We start from the raw sequence: 12,999 nt of genomic DNA, 5'->3' as shown, positions 1-12,999 counted from the left end.
GCCACATGCTTTTCCATGAAACAGAGGAGTCCAGAACCAAGGATCACTGGCAGCCAGCCATAGAACACCAGTCTTCAGGAGGAGAGCATCACCTTGATGATGCCTTGATCTGGCATCATCAAAACCTTGAGTTAATAAATTCCTATTAGTTAAGCCAACCCATTACATGATATTTGCTTGAGCAACCAAGGAAACAAAACAAAGTTCTATTCACCCTTCACCCCACCCCTAGTACCTGTGAATGTAACAGGGTCTCTCAGGATGAATGCAAAGATAAGGCCATACTGATTAGACTGGGCCCTAATCCAATGACTGATGTCCTTAGAAGAAGAGGAGAGGAGACACAGGGAGTGGGAGGCAGCTGAGATTAGAGTGGTGCATTTACAAGCTAAAGAATACCAAAGATTTCTGGCAAACACCGGAATCTAGATGTGATGGATTGAATTATGTTTTCCCTCAAAAGACATGTTCTTAATCTTAATTTGCATTCCTGTAGGTATGAATATATTTGTAAATAGGACATTTTGAAGATATTATTATTAATTAAGGGGTGGCCAATTGAATCAGGGTGGGTTTTATTCCATATTACTGAAGGCCTTCATTATAAAGAGAAGGCCACAGAGAAAAAAGCCAGATGTCAGCCGAAACCAGAAGAATAGAAACAAGGAAGGTGAAATTGCCATGTGACTAGAGCCAGAGATGTAAGCCGAGTGTATTAGTCTGCTAATGCTGCCAGAAAGCAATATACTAGAAATGGAGCAGTTTTTAAAAAAAGAATTTAATAAGTTACAAGTTTCCAATTCTAAGGCCATAGGTGTGTCCTAATTAAGGTATCCAGAGAAGGATACCTTGGCTCAAAGAAGGCTGATCTGGTAAGGTATGAGGCTGGCATCTGCTGGTCCTTGTTCCCAGTTACATTGCTTCCAGATTCTGATGCCAGTGGTTTCCTCTCTAAGCATTTGTGGGTCTTTACTTAGCTCCTCCAGGACACAACTCTGGGTTCTGGCTTGTTTAGCATCTCATGAGAAGGCACATGGCAATGTTTGCTGGGCTCTGCATCTCCGTACATCTGGGTCTAGCCATCTGCTCTCTGTGTCAGCACTCCAAGTATCTCCCAATATGCATGTCTCCACCAGCTCTGAAGCAACTGTTCTACAAGCATCTGCATGTGAGGAATCTCCAAAATGTTTCCCCCTTTAAAGAACTTTAGTCAACTAATCAAGACCCACTTTGAATGGGTGGAGTCACATTTCCATCTAATCAAAAGGCAATTGGGCATGCCACATCTCTGTGGAGATAATCTAATAAAAAATTTCCACCCAATAGTATTGAATCAGGATTAAAAGAAACAGCTGCCCCCCACAAGACAGGATCAGGATTAATACATGGCTTTTCTGGGGTACCTAATAGTTTCAAACTGGCACACCAAGGAAGCCCAAGGATTGAGGCAAGCTAGCACCAAAATGCTACAGATTCCAGGAAGAAAGTCTGGTATTGGGAATTAAATCATGACACCCAAATGGGACATGATTAGATCCCAATCCCTGTTCTTTCAGGAAATGATATTAGTTAAGGTGTGTCAAAACTGAATTAAGGTGGACATTCATCAAATATGGCTGAAGTACTAATAAGCAAAAGATATTAGATACAAAAGAAGCAGCCACGGGGAACTTCCAGAAACTGGAAATCAACAGGATCCAGAAGAGAAAGGAGATGCTGCCATGTGCCTTGCCATGTAACTGAAAAGCCGAGGAGCCCCAAAGATTGCTGACCAGCCAGAAGATACTGACCTTGGAGGAAGCAAGTGCTCTGGCTTTTGAAACCATGCGCGCATAAATTCCCATTGTTTAGCCAATCCATTTTATGATCCACATAGAAGTCCAAAATTCTAGCATTCTAAATTGTGAGCAAATAAACTCCTCTTGCTAAGTCTACCCATTCTGTGGTATTTGTCAAAGCAGCATGGCAAACAAAGACACTAGAAAAGGCAAGGGAAGATTGTGCCCCACAGGTTTCAGAGGGACCATGGCCCTGCTGACACCTTGATTTCAGACTTCTAGTCTCCAGAATTGGGACACCTTAAATTTCTGTTGTTTAAGTCACCTAGGGAACTTCATTATGTTAGCCCTGGGAAACTAAAATAGACACTAACAACCACGATATCATAGACTTTCTTGCCATCACAGTGAGAGCTTAAGGCCTGATCAGAGATGTCCCAACTTTACGCCAGCAGGACAAACACCTGTACATTTATTCTATATGCAGTCTCATAAAAGTGCTTTTTTAGCTAGAGTGCTGAATTAATTCCATCAGCACAACAACAAGTAAAATTCTGAAAATGTTCATGCTCATTAGAACTTGATTTAGATGGGTACCTTGCATCAGCCTAGTTCGGAGGAGACTAACAGAATAGAGAAGCTTATCACATATTCTTGCATTGTGTCCTAACATGCAAATTTATCATACTGTTTGTTAACAGTAATTGACTGCATTATGATTGTCGTAAAGTGATTAAAATGTAAGAAGTTACCAAATATCTTATTAACTCACAACCTTGTCTTTAGTTACCTGAAGTCCTTCCTTCTGTTGTGAGTTTTTATTTTTTAGTGTGATTTTTACTCAGTCATGCCAATGTGACCATCTTCACATGACTGTCTAAGAGAGACACTATCATTCAAGTGTGCTGCTTCTAGGTAGCTCTTTACAGGGCATCTGTGATTGGGTTTTAAAGGAATCTGAATGCCCCCCTAAAACTGCATGGAAAATGCAGTGAGTTTTCTGGAAAATTGTCCATAGCTTTCTTAACATTCCCTAAAGTGCTTGTGATAAAACAAACCAAACCAAACAAACATACAAGATCTGCCACCTAGAACACAATTAGGGCCATCCCTAAAGGAGTTTTATCACATATCTGAGTAAGAAATGTTTTCCCCCATTTCCCTGTGCCCATTTTGCTAGGTGAATAATGCCAAATTGAATTTAGTTAAATGGTATATACATATATTAAAATACTGCCATCTTTTCTTGAATTCTTTAAACTTAAAGATAGGTTAACTATCTTTGCTTTTCAGAAGTTATTCACCAGGGTTTATAGGAAGAAAACCCAGAAAAAAATGAATTTCCTTTCACTGATTTAGACCTGCTGTTCAAATCTAATATCTGTTAGAACCCCCAGGGACTATAGTGGAGCAATATATAAGTACAGAAATAAAATAATGAAAAATACTGACTCGTCTGCTGTTGCAGTTGAATATATGCAACTTTTTTTTGTTTGTTTGTTTTCAGGAGAGAAACACATAGAAGCACTTAGAGTGCACTTAACTTACATAGAGAAATGAGAATTTTAAGATGTTTCCATGAAGACTGAAAACAGCATTCAGGCTTCTTTCTCCACTTTAGCTAGAGTCAAAATAGCAAAATGAATGCATTCCCTTTTCAACAGTATTCTGTCTTTTTGGCTGAAAACACATTTGCGGTAATATTTTTCAAAAGCCATATAATTTAGATTATTTTTTATTAAGGAAGGTACAAATCCTTTGGAACATCTGAACAATGTACCATAATTGCTCCAAAATGGCTCCTTATCTATTTCATCAGAAAGATTTTTCTTATCACATCTAGCTTAGTTTTTTACTCTTGTTGTCAACTCCCACCTTGTATCCAGCCAGCTGCCAAAGGCTTGGCAGATCCACCACCCACAGCATCTGTGCCATCCCTGTTCCATGCCCTATTGTGACTAATAGACCCCCATTTGCATGAACTCTCACCTGGCCTACTTGTCAATATGTATCTCTTGACTTTCTTGCCTCTATGCTTTCTTTTAGAAATAAATTCTCCAGACTACAATCTGATTAGAATTCATAAAACCCAGAAGGATTCATGTTCCTGCCTTCTCCTTAAATATCTAATGGTTCATCCTTGAAAGAATATAATTCATCTTTGGCTTGGCATTCAATACTTAACCAGACAAACCACTTCACTAACTAGGACAATAACCAGTCCTTTCAACTTTGTGTCTCTGGGGTAGGTCTATAATGCCCTAGGAATGCCTCAATGCCTCTAAATTGAGAAAACATCTTTCATATGCTTTTGGTCTACTCCAGCAAAAAGCAATCTTCCATTTCCTTCCTAACTCCTTTAGCAGATTTCCACTAAGGATAATGTTTTAGGAAATGTCTATTGAAAGAGATTATTGAGATCTGACTTTCTTGAGTCCTTAGAGAATAATAATTTTTAAAGCTCGATTATGTGGATAGAGAACAGAGTTTTCTAAATTCCAACAGCTTCTTTGCCATATCCAGAACAAAGCATGAAGCACAAATAAAAAAAAATAGATAAATTGAAGCTTATCAAAATTGAAAACTTTTGTTATTTAAAGGATACCATCAAGAAAATGAAAAAACATCTCATAGAATGAGAGAAAGTATTTTCAAATTATATATCTGATTGGGGACATACCTGGGACATATAAATAACTCACAACTCAACAATAAAAATACAAATAATTCAATTAAATTTGTTAAATGATTTGAATAAATATATCTCCAAATAAAATACATAAATGACCACTGAGCATATGAAAAGGGGCTCAACAGCACTAGTCATTAAGGAATTGCAAATCAAAATCATGAAATACCATTTACACCCACTAAGATAGCTAACGTTAAAAAAAGACAGACAACAACAAGTGTTGACAAGGATGTAAAGAAATAATTGAAAAACCTCAACCATTTCTGGTAGAATTTTAAGCAGTGCAGCTGCTTTTGAAAACGATGGGGCAGGTCTTCAAATGTTAAATGTAGACTTAACGTATAACACAGGATTTCCTTATGCATATACTCAAGAGAATTGAAAACATATCTAGACAAAAATTGATGCATGAATGCTCATAGCAGCATTAGCCATAACAGCTAAAAAAGTGGGAAAAATTGTCTTACTTTGCTAAGGGTTTTGTAGCGAACTACCACAACTGGGTGGCTGCAAACAACAGAAATCAATTGTCTCATAGTTCTGGGGGCTAGAAGCCTGAAATTAGGTTGTCGGCAGGGCATGTTTCCTCTGACATTTCTTTCTTGGCTTCTGGTTGTCCCAGGTGTTCCCTGACTTGTGGCTGAATAACTCCAATCTATATTTTCACATGGCCATCTTCTCTACTCTCTTTTCTCATAGCATTTTTTCCTGCCGGACCCTCTTCTCCCTTTCCTATAAGGATGCCAATCATGTTGGATTAAGGCCCACCTTATTCCAGCATGAACTCACTTGGACTTGCCTAATTCCATCTGTAACAACCCTATTTCCACATAAGGACACATCCTGAGGTACTGGGAATTAGGACTTCAATGTGTGTGTGTGTGTGTTTGAGGGGTCAGGTAAAACTCAATCCATAACACAATCCAAACGTCTATCAACTGGTAATAGATAAACAAAATGTGGTATATCCATACAATGGAATGTCATTCTTCAATAAAAATTAATAAAGGATACATGTTACAAGATGGATGAACCTTGAAAAAATGTTAAATGAAAGAAACCAGTCACAAAAGGCTACATATTGTATCATTCCATTTATATGAAATGTCCAGAATAGACAAATCCAAATAGAAATAGAAAGTAGATATGTGGTTGCCAAGAAGTGATGAGATGGAGACAAGGGGTAAATGAGAAGTGACTGCTAATGGATATTTTGTGGGTGGTGGTGGTAATGGAAGTGATCTGAAATTAGATAGTGGTGATAGTTGTACAATTTTGTGAATACGTTATAATCACTTAATTATATACTTGACAAGGGGGGATTTTATTGTATGTCAATTCTATCCCAACACAGCTGTTATTTTTTTTAAAAAATTACTATTGGAAACAGAGTGTAACTTAAAAACAAAAAGAATCAAACTCATAGAGTTTCACTAAAATAGTAAGGCAGTGCAAATAGAGGTAATGATGTCAGAGCACCTTGTCTACTGTTCTAGTTTGCTAGCTGTAGGAATGTAACATACCAGAGACTGGTTGACTTTTAATAAAAGGGGATTTATTTCATTAGTTCTTCAGAGGAAAGGCAGCTAACTTTCATCTGAGGTTCTTTCTTATGTAGGAAGGCTCAGGGTAATCTCTGCTGGCCTTCTCTCCAGGCCTCTGGGTTCCAACAACTTTCCCCTGGGTGATTCCTTTCTGCATCTCCAAAGGCCTGGACTGAGGTATGCTGAGCTGCTTGGGCTGTGCTATGTTGCCTTCTCTCATTTAAGCACCAGCCAATTAAGTCAAACATCATTCATTGCAGCAGGCACACCTCCTAGCGGACTGCACATGTAATTAGCAACAGATGAGGTTCATGTATCATTTGCTCATGTCCACAGCAACAGAACTAGGTACCTTCACCTGGCCAAGTTGACAACTGAATCTAGCTACCACGTCTACAATTTGAAAATAAAATAAAGTTAGAAACAATAAGTCGGAATCAGAGAAAGAAAGAGGAAATGAGAGTAGGGGGAAGATGCATTCTGGGTGCCTCAGGCCCCAAGGCATCATACTCAGGAAAATTGATGGAAATTCTGATAGAAAAGCCAGACGACTTGAGAGAGACTCTCAGAAACTTTGAGTTGATCTTCTGCTTTATTGTCATATTTTGCCACGCAGTTCCTGTACTTTAAATGTCCTGACCTTTTGTTCCTTGAAAGATTGACCTTAGAGACCAATACACTTAAGGAAGGCTCTTTCAGATTTGTAGACTTCAGTCTCAAAATCCATTCTAACTTCAGAAATTCCTCTAATTTCTAAACTGTATCTGAATCCCTAAGCTATTGTTCACTTCTTTCCTGCCAACACCCAGATCCTGACAAATGAAATAAAACACATGGAGTAAAGCAGGAAGATGAAAAGTGAAAGTTTAAGTACCCAAAAGGGCCTCTTGTCTCATATGTCAGCACTTTATAAGCTACCATGTTTGCATATTAAGCCATTCTGCTATATCCTTTGATCCTTAGCAGGGGACTAAGGGAGAGGTTTTGAAAGGAGACCAGGAAAAGACCATCAAGACGAAAGATTAATGGTCCAAGGGGGCCGTCAGCAGGTCCATGTGTTGTCTGTCTCACTCGGCTTTCTTAAACCACAGAGACAGAATAAATACTCCCTTGAGTCTTGAGGAGACAAATATAGTCTTTGGCTTCAGGATCAGGAGGATTCCGATATTCACCATGAGACCAGCACAGCCAAAAGAAAGCATCAGCAAAACTTCAAAAGAAGTAAATGATTAGATCGTTGACCCAGCTGCACAGATAATCAGGATGGTGGGTAGAGCACATGCAATGACTTCTCCTGCTGGCATAAATCCTTAGATATGATTATATGTATAACCCCATATGTGTATATATATGCATGTATGAGTATAAATACATGTGTATATGTGTATACACACTCACACATATACACACACACACATATCGTCAGTCATGGGAGAGGCACCTAAAGAGATGTTAACGCACTCCAATATAGGTGTTGGCATTGCCAGCAAAAGTACAATGCAGAGGCCCTGATGGAAAGATGCTTTACCCATGCAGAAAAGAGACAGAGCAAGGTCAGCTTCTCTAGTGGGCATCGGTTTCCCATAGCCAGCAGGTTTCAATCTGTGGCCCCTGCAGGGATATGATCTAGACACATCATCCCTCTCTTGTGTTCATGTGCTGCTGCCATGGAGGAACCCTGCGCCTTCCCCACCAGAGACAGGTCTGTCACTGGGATGTAAGCTGGATATTGTCAAACAAGCCCACCAGAGTCAGACTGTTTCCAGGTGAAGTTTACATATGCTCAGAGCCATAGGGGAAGGAATGCACCAGCAGTCCCTTATCTACTTAGGAGTCTGCGTTTTATCCCTTCAGGATGACACACATGGTTCTGTATGTGCATATATATATATATTTATATATTTATAATTGTAATATATACATAATTTATAAATGTACATATATATGTGTATATGTGTGTGTGTATAGAGAGTGCCATAAATTATATAGCTATAGACGAAATCCAAATAATACTAGATTTAAAAAGGCATCACCATCAAACCAAAATTAGTATAGTATTATTAAAGATAGAAAGCAAATAGAATCCAACTGACAAAGAAGGTACCGAAAGGCACCAAGGAGAGAACAGCAATGATTTTGGCAGCAGTTTTAGATGCCCCTAGTTGACTCAGTTAACAAAGGAAATGGTTTGAGAGCCTGGGGCAGTTGTCTCAATGAGAAAGCAGGTAACTGCATTCAGAATGCTGGGTCTGTTGGGGGAATAGTGAGGTCTTCACTGGACAAGTCTAAAGTGCTCAAAGGGGCAATGCCTGCTGATAGATGGGGATGTCCAGCAGGCTCATTTCCAGATACCCTGCAAAGTAGGCCTGTGTTCCATTACTAAAGTATTTGCAGTTTCCTGAATGCATCCTCTTTTAAGCCACCAGTCCCATCCCATACCAGGCCACTGCGGGAAGTATTACTCATTAAGTAAATGAATACAGTACATATAAAGGACTTGCAGTCATGCTTAGTACATAAACAATGTTCAAAGAATGTTTACTACCACTATTTCTATTATTATTATTCATTTTAAGTCCCACTTCAGGGATCACCTCAGAAAATCATTCCCCTACCTAACTCCTCTAACACGGAAATAGGGCCTTCCAAAATATTTATCACTTCCCTTTTTGGGGGACAGAGGGTCCACATTGATCTGCCTTTCTATTTTGATTGGGAGGGTAGGGATTTTTTACTTATTCATCTAAATATCCAGCATATAACTCACATACTAACACATAATAGGCATTTAACAATTTTGCTGAGTAAGCAAATACAAAAGACTATAAAAGTTACAGTTTTTCTCAGAAAATCTACAAGGTGTGTACCCTACCAACAGACCATTGAGCATTAATAGCTGCACCCCAGTGTCTGGAAATTTGCGTCAGCATGATCTGCATTTCCTTTGACATGGGAAATGTTGTGTCTTTGAATTTTATGGCTCAATAAACTGCCCTGAATAAGACAAAGGCCATTACATACCATGTTTCTATGATCACAGGTTTTGAAAGGAATGATTGAAAATTTCATCCAGAGATAGACTTTTTTGTTAGGCAAGATAGAATGTTATGGTCCTAAAATCGGCTTTTTTTTTCTTTTGCCAGCTGTGGACTCTCTGAAGATGGGCTAGAAGCTACAACTGACTAAACAGCTTGATATCATGGTTGAGAGCTTCAATTCCTACCACCTAGCAAATGATTAGGGGATTCTGCTAGGCCGAATTATTGAGGTAAAAAGTTTGTCCTCATTCCCACCTCTTCTCTCCTTTCTATGTCCCTTCCTAGTCTATTCCATCATCATGTTCATCCTCCCACACTAAAAGCCAAGGACCCTTATGTTCTTAGAGCACCCACTATGGGACCATCTGAAATTAAAAATACATGGGGTCACTTCTCTCCTATAGAACACAGAGCAGCTGAGAAAGAAACCAGCAAGCTTAATTTCTGAGCATTGATATGGCTTTAAGAGCTCATTCTGGGATTATTTGTTTCTATGTTGTCATTTTTTATAGCATTATGACAGAGAATAATATCTATCTGAAGGAATCACTCATGGAATTCCAGGTCAGTGTAAAGTTGAGGTGGCATTTTTGGGATGGAGTTGGCTTTGGTACTCTTTGAGTCATGCCAGGGATGTGGCTAACCATACAATCAGTTGTATGTAGGAATAGTTTTAAGCCTGGGAATATGCAGCAATTTCACAAGGAAATCATTCAAAAGAAACACTGTGCACTAACATGAATCACACTAATTGTTGGCTCTACTTGGGAAGCTTTATCATTCTGCTGGGGCTGCTGTTTACATGAGAACTCCCTGTGCAGTGAAGGGCTTTGTGGGAAACAGCAGCATTTGTTTGCCCCATTGCATGCTTGCTCTTTTCTATGTAGGGTCCTTCACCTCCAACTCTTCCCAGCTGTCTTTCAGTTAAACCGAGTCTTTGAATGATGGGATGAAGTGAGAGAACCCCACAGCGTGGTGCATGAGTCCTCTGCAGAAGACAGGAGTTTAGAGGACAGTGAGCATTAGCGAATCTCTATAGTATTTGTGAACTTGGGGGGAAATTGGGCTGTACATTTGTCACATGTTACTATCAAATTGCAGTAAACATAAGAGAACATCTGTTGCAGAGGTTAAGTGATTAATCACACATTTTTAATTCCTAAAACTAAAATAAGGCATGCATTTGTAAAGGGTTTTATATTATTTCTCTTGAGTGGTTATAGCAATACCAGAGAATTAGTCTTTGTGATCGGTTCAATTATGCTATTTCAACTGCTACTCTGAAGGTCTTCCAGAAACACATGCTATGGTCTTCACTATCCATTAAACCTAGGCCACCTCTAGCCACGTTCTATATTCGAATAGTCTTTACTTCTATATGACTCATGGTCAGGCACTTCAAAGATCAATTAGTTCTAAATTATTCATGGACAATTGTCCAGAAGCACTGCAGGTATGTCCTTGTAGGTGATGCTGTATTTAGCACTTCATAAAGTAAATTTGAAAAATATTATAGCTTTATTAGGAATATAATCTAAGACATAATGATATGTCATTCAGATGTATGTGAACATGGATAATGTAGTAAGTATTGGTAGTCGGCCTCTGTAACATTAATTTGACCTTTTTTTTCCAGAAATATCTCTGTGGGGGGGTATTTTCCATCAATATTGATGTGGCCTAGGTCTGCCTCTAGCACCAGCATTAGGGGTGAACATGTGACCTAGGTCTATGCATACCAGCATTATCAAGATTGGGATAGGTTGAGTCATGTATCCCAGAAAAAAAAAAATGTCCTTAATCTTAATCTGCATTCCTATGCATGTGAACCTGCCGCAAACAGGTTAAAAATCTTAAGGATTTTTTTTTCAGTTGTGGTGTAGCCCAACTCAGTGAAGGTGTGTCTTAATCCAGATTACTCGAGGCATTATAATAAGGACCTGGATGTCGCAGAAGTAAGAAAGGAGAGGCATCACGAGGCAGAAATGTAAGCTAAGGAACCACAAGGATAGCCAGCAGCCAGCATCAGCGTGCCAGTCTTTAGAGAGAAAGCAAATCTCGCTGATATCTTTATTTTCACTTCTTCTAGTCTCAAACCATAGCCAATAAATTCCCAAAATTTAAGCCAGCCTATTGTGTGGTATTTGTCATAGCAGCCTGGCAAAATTAAACAAGGATGATAGAATGTGCTTACCAAAGCTGGCATCATCTTACAACCCAAGAGAAGAGCCCATATGAGACTAAAATCAACACATTGGAAGCTGAGATTAGTGATGGGTGAATAGAAATCCAATCCTGACAACTTCATTTGAGTATTTAATAACTTGCTTCTAAATTGAATGTTGCAGAAGTGATGCCATTTGACTTCTGAGGCCAGGTCATGGAAAGGCTGTCTTTCATTTAGCTTTCCCTCTCTTGGTTCACTAATTCTGGTGAAAACCAGCTGTGATGTCATGAGGATGTTCAGAGAGTCCTACGGAGAGACCCCTTTGGGTAGAACTGAGGCCTCACCAGTACTAGTCATTTGGATGAGTCATCTTGGGAATGGATTCACAGTTAAGCCTTCAGAGGAAGGCAATGCATGCCCACATCTTGATTACAATCTCATGAGAAACCCTGAAGCAGAACCATCTAGCAAGACATTCCAAAATTCCTGAACCACAGAAATTGTGAAGATAATATTTATAGTTGTTTCAAGTCACTAAATTGTGTGAGGTAGGTTGTTACACAGCAATTGATAACTACTACACTTACACCAGAAGAATCCCAATGAATGAAAACAAACAGAATAAGCAAATTTACCATTTCTCCCAGGTCAAATTAGTCATTTATTTATCTGAGTCTCCACTGCACTCTTTATAAGCAATACTACTGTACCAAAGACATGAAACACTAAAAGAAGTTCAGCACATGCCACTAGCAACAAATTCCAGAGGAAATATTTAAATAATAATAATAAAAAAACCCTATAAAAAGAAGAAACTAATTTTTTAGTAGAGAGGCTTTTCTAAGTAAGTCAAGTAATCCATAATTCCATAAAGGAAAATATTGACAAATTTGTCTCTTAAAAAGAAATTAAATGAGCAAAATAAAAATCAACTCTGTAAGATGAAAATGCAGTAAGATAGGGAAACCTATGCAAAGCTTGATGTTGTCATTTCCCTGCTGCTAAAACAAATACCATTCAGTGGGTTGGCTTAACAACAGGAATTTATTGGCTCAGTTTCAGAGCCCAGAAAACTTGCTTCCTCCTGGGAGGATGCACCAGGAATCAAACCCAGGTCTCTGGCATGGCAGGTGAGAACTCTGCCTCCTGAGTCACCGTAGCCTGCCTTTCTTGGCTTTTCTTTTGGATGGCAATGCGCATGCTGGTGCCTTCTCTCTCTTTTCTGGATTCTCTTGACTTCTAGCCTCTGACTGCTCCTTATGGCTTTCTCTACAAAGCCTCCACTATTAGAATTAAGACCATTCTGACTCAGCTGGGACACACCTTAACTGAAGTAACCCCATCAAAAGGTAAATACAATAGATTCATATATACAGAAGTTCAGGGACTGGGATCTGACACACGCCTTTTGCGGGGGACATGATTCAACCCCCAATGTCAATAACCAAAAGATAAAAATCCCTAATCTCGGGAGGGGGATGATGGCGCAGTGACAGAGTTGTTTCCTGCCAGGCTGGAGACCCAGGTTCGATTCCCGGCGCCTGCCCATGCAGCGGGGGAATCCCTAATCTCTAAAATACTCCTATATCGATTAGTAAGGAAAGACAAAACATTTCAATAAAAATGAACAATCAGGCAATTGACAAAAGAGAATGAATCAAATAGGCAATAACCATATGAAAAGACTTCAGGTCTCACTGGTTCAGTTGTACCAAACTGATGAAAATGGACAACTCAGCGTCAGATGTTTGAGGAGCTGGGTCTGCTCATCCTGCTAAAG

The 12,999-nt window shown here is 39.2% G+C and overlaps 1 long non-coding RNA gene across 2 annotated transcripts in view; it reads left to right on the top strand.

Annotated features, from left to right (window-relative positions):
- Nucleotides 1–7,114: 7,114 nt before the first annotated feature.
- LOC143651314 (uncharacterized) overlaps nt 7,115–12,999 on the top strand; it is a 58,275-nt gene continuing 52,390 nt past the window's right edge. For both annotated transcript variants that reach the window (XR_013159963.1, XR_013159964.1), the window contains exons 1-2: nt 7,115–7,280; nt 9,158–9,282. This is a non-coding gene — a long non-coding RNA (uncharacterized LOC143651314). The remainder of the gene's footprint in view (nt 7,281–9,157; nt 9,283–12,999) is intronic.

This window comes from Tamandua tetradactyla, chromosome 12 (assembly GCF_023851605.1).
Source record: "Tamandua tetradactyla isolate mTamTet1 chromosome 12, mTamTet1.pri, whole genome shotgun sequence".
In the NCBI taxonomy this organism is placed as follows: Eukaryota; Metazoa; Chordata; class Mammalia; order Pilosa; family Myrmecophagidae; genus Tamandua; species Tamandua tetradactyla.
This window is presented reverse-complemented; position numbering and strand designations above follow the sequence as displayed.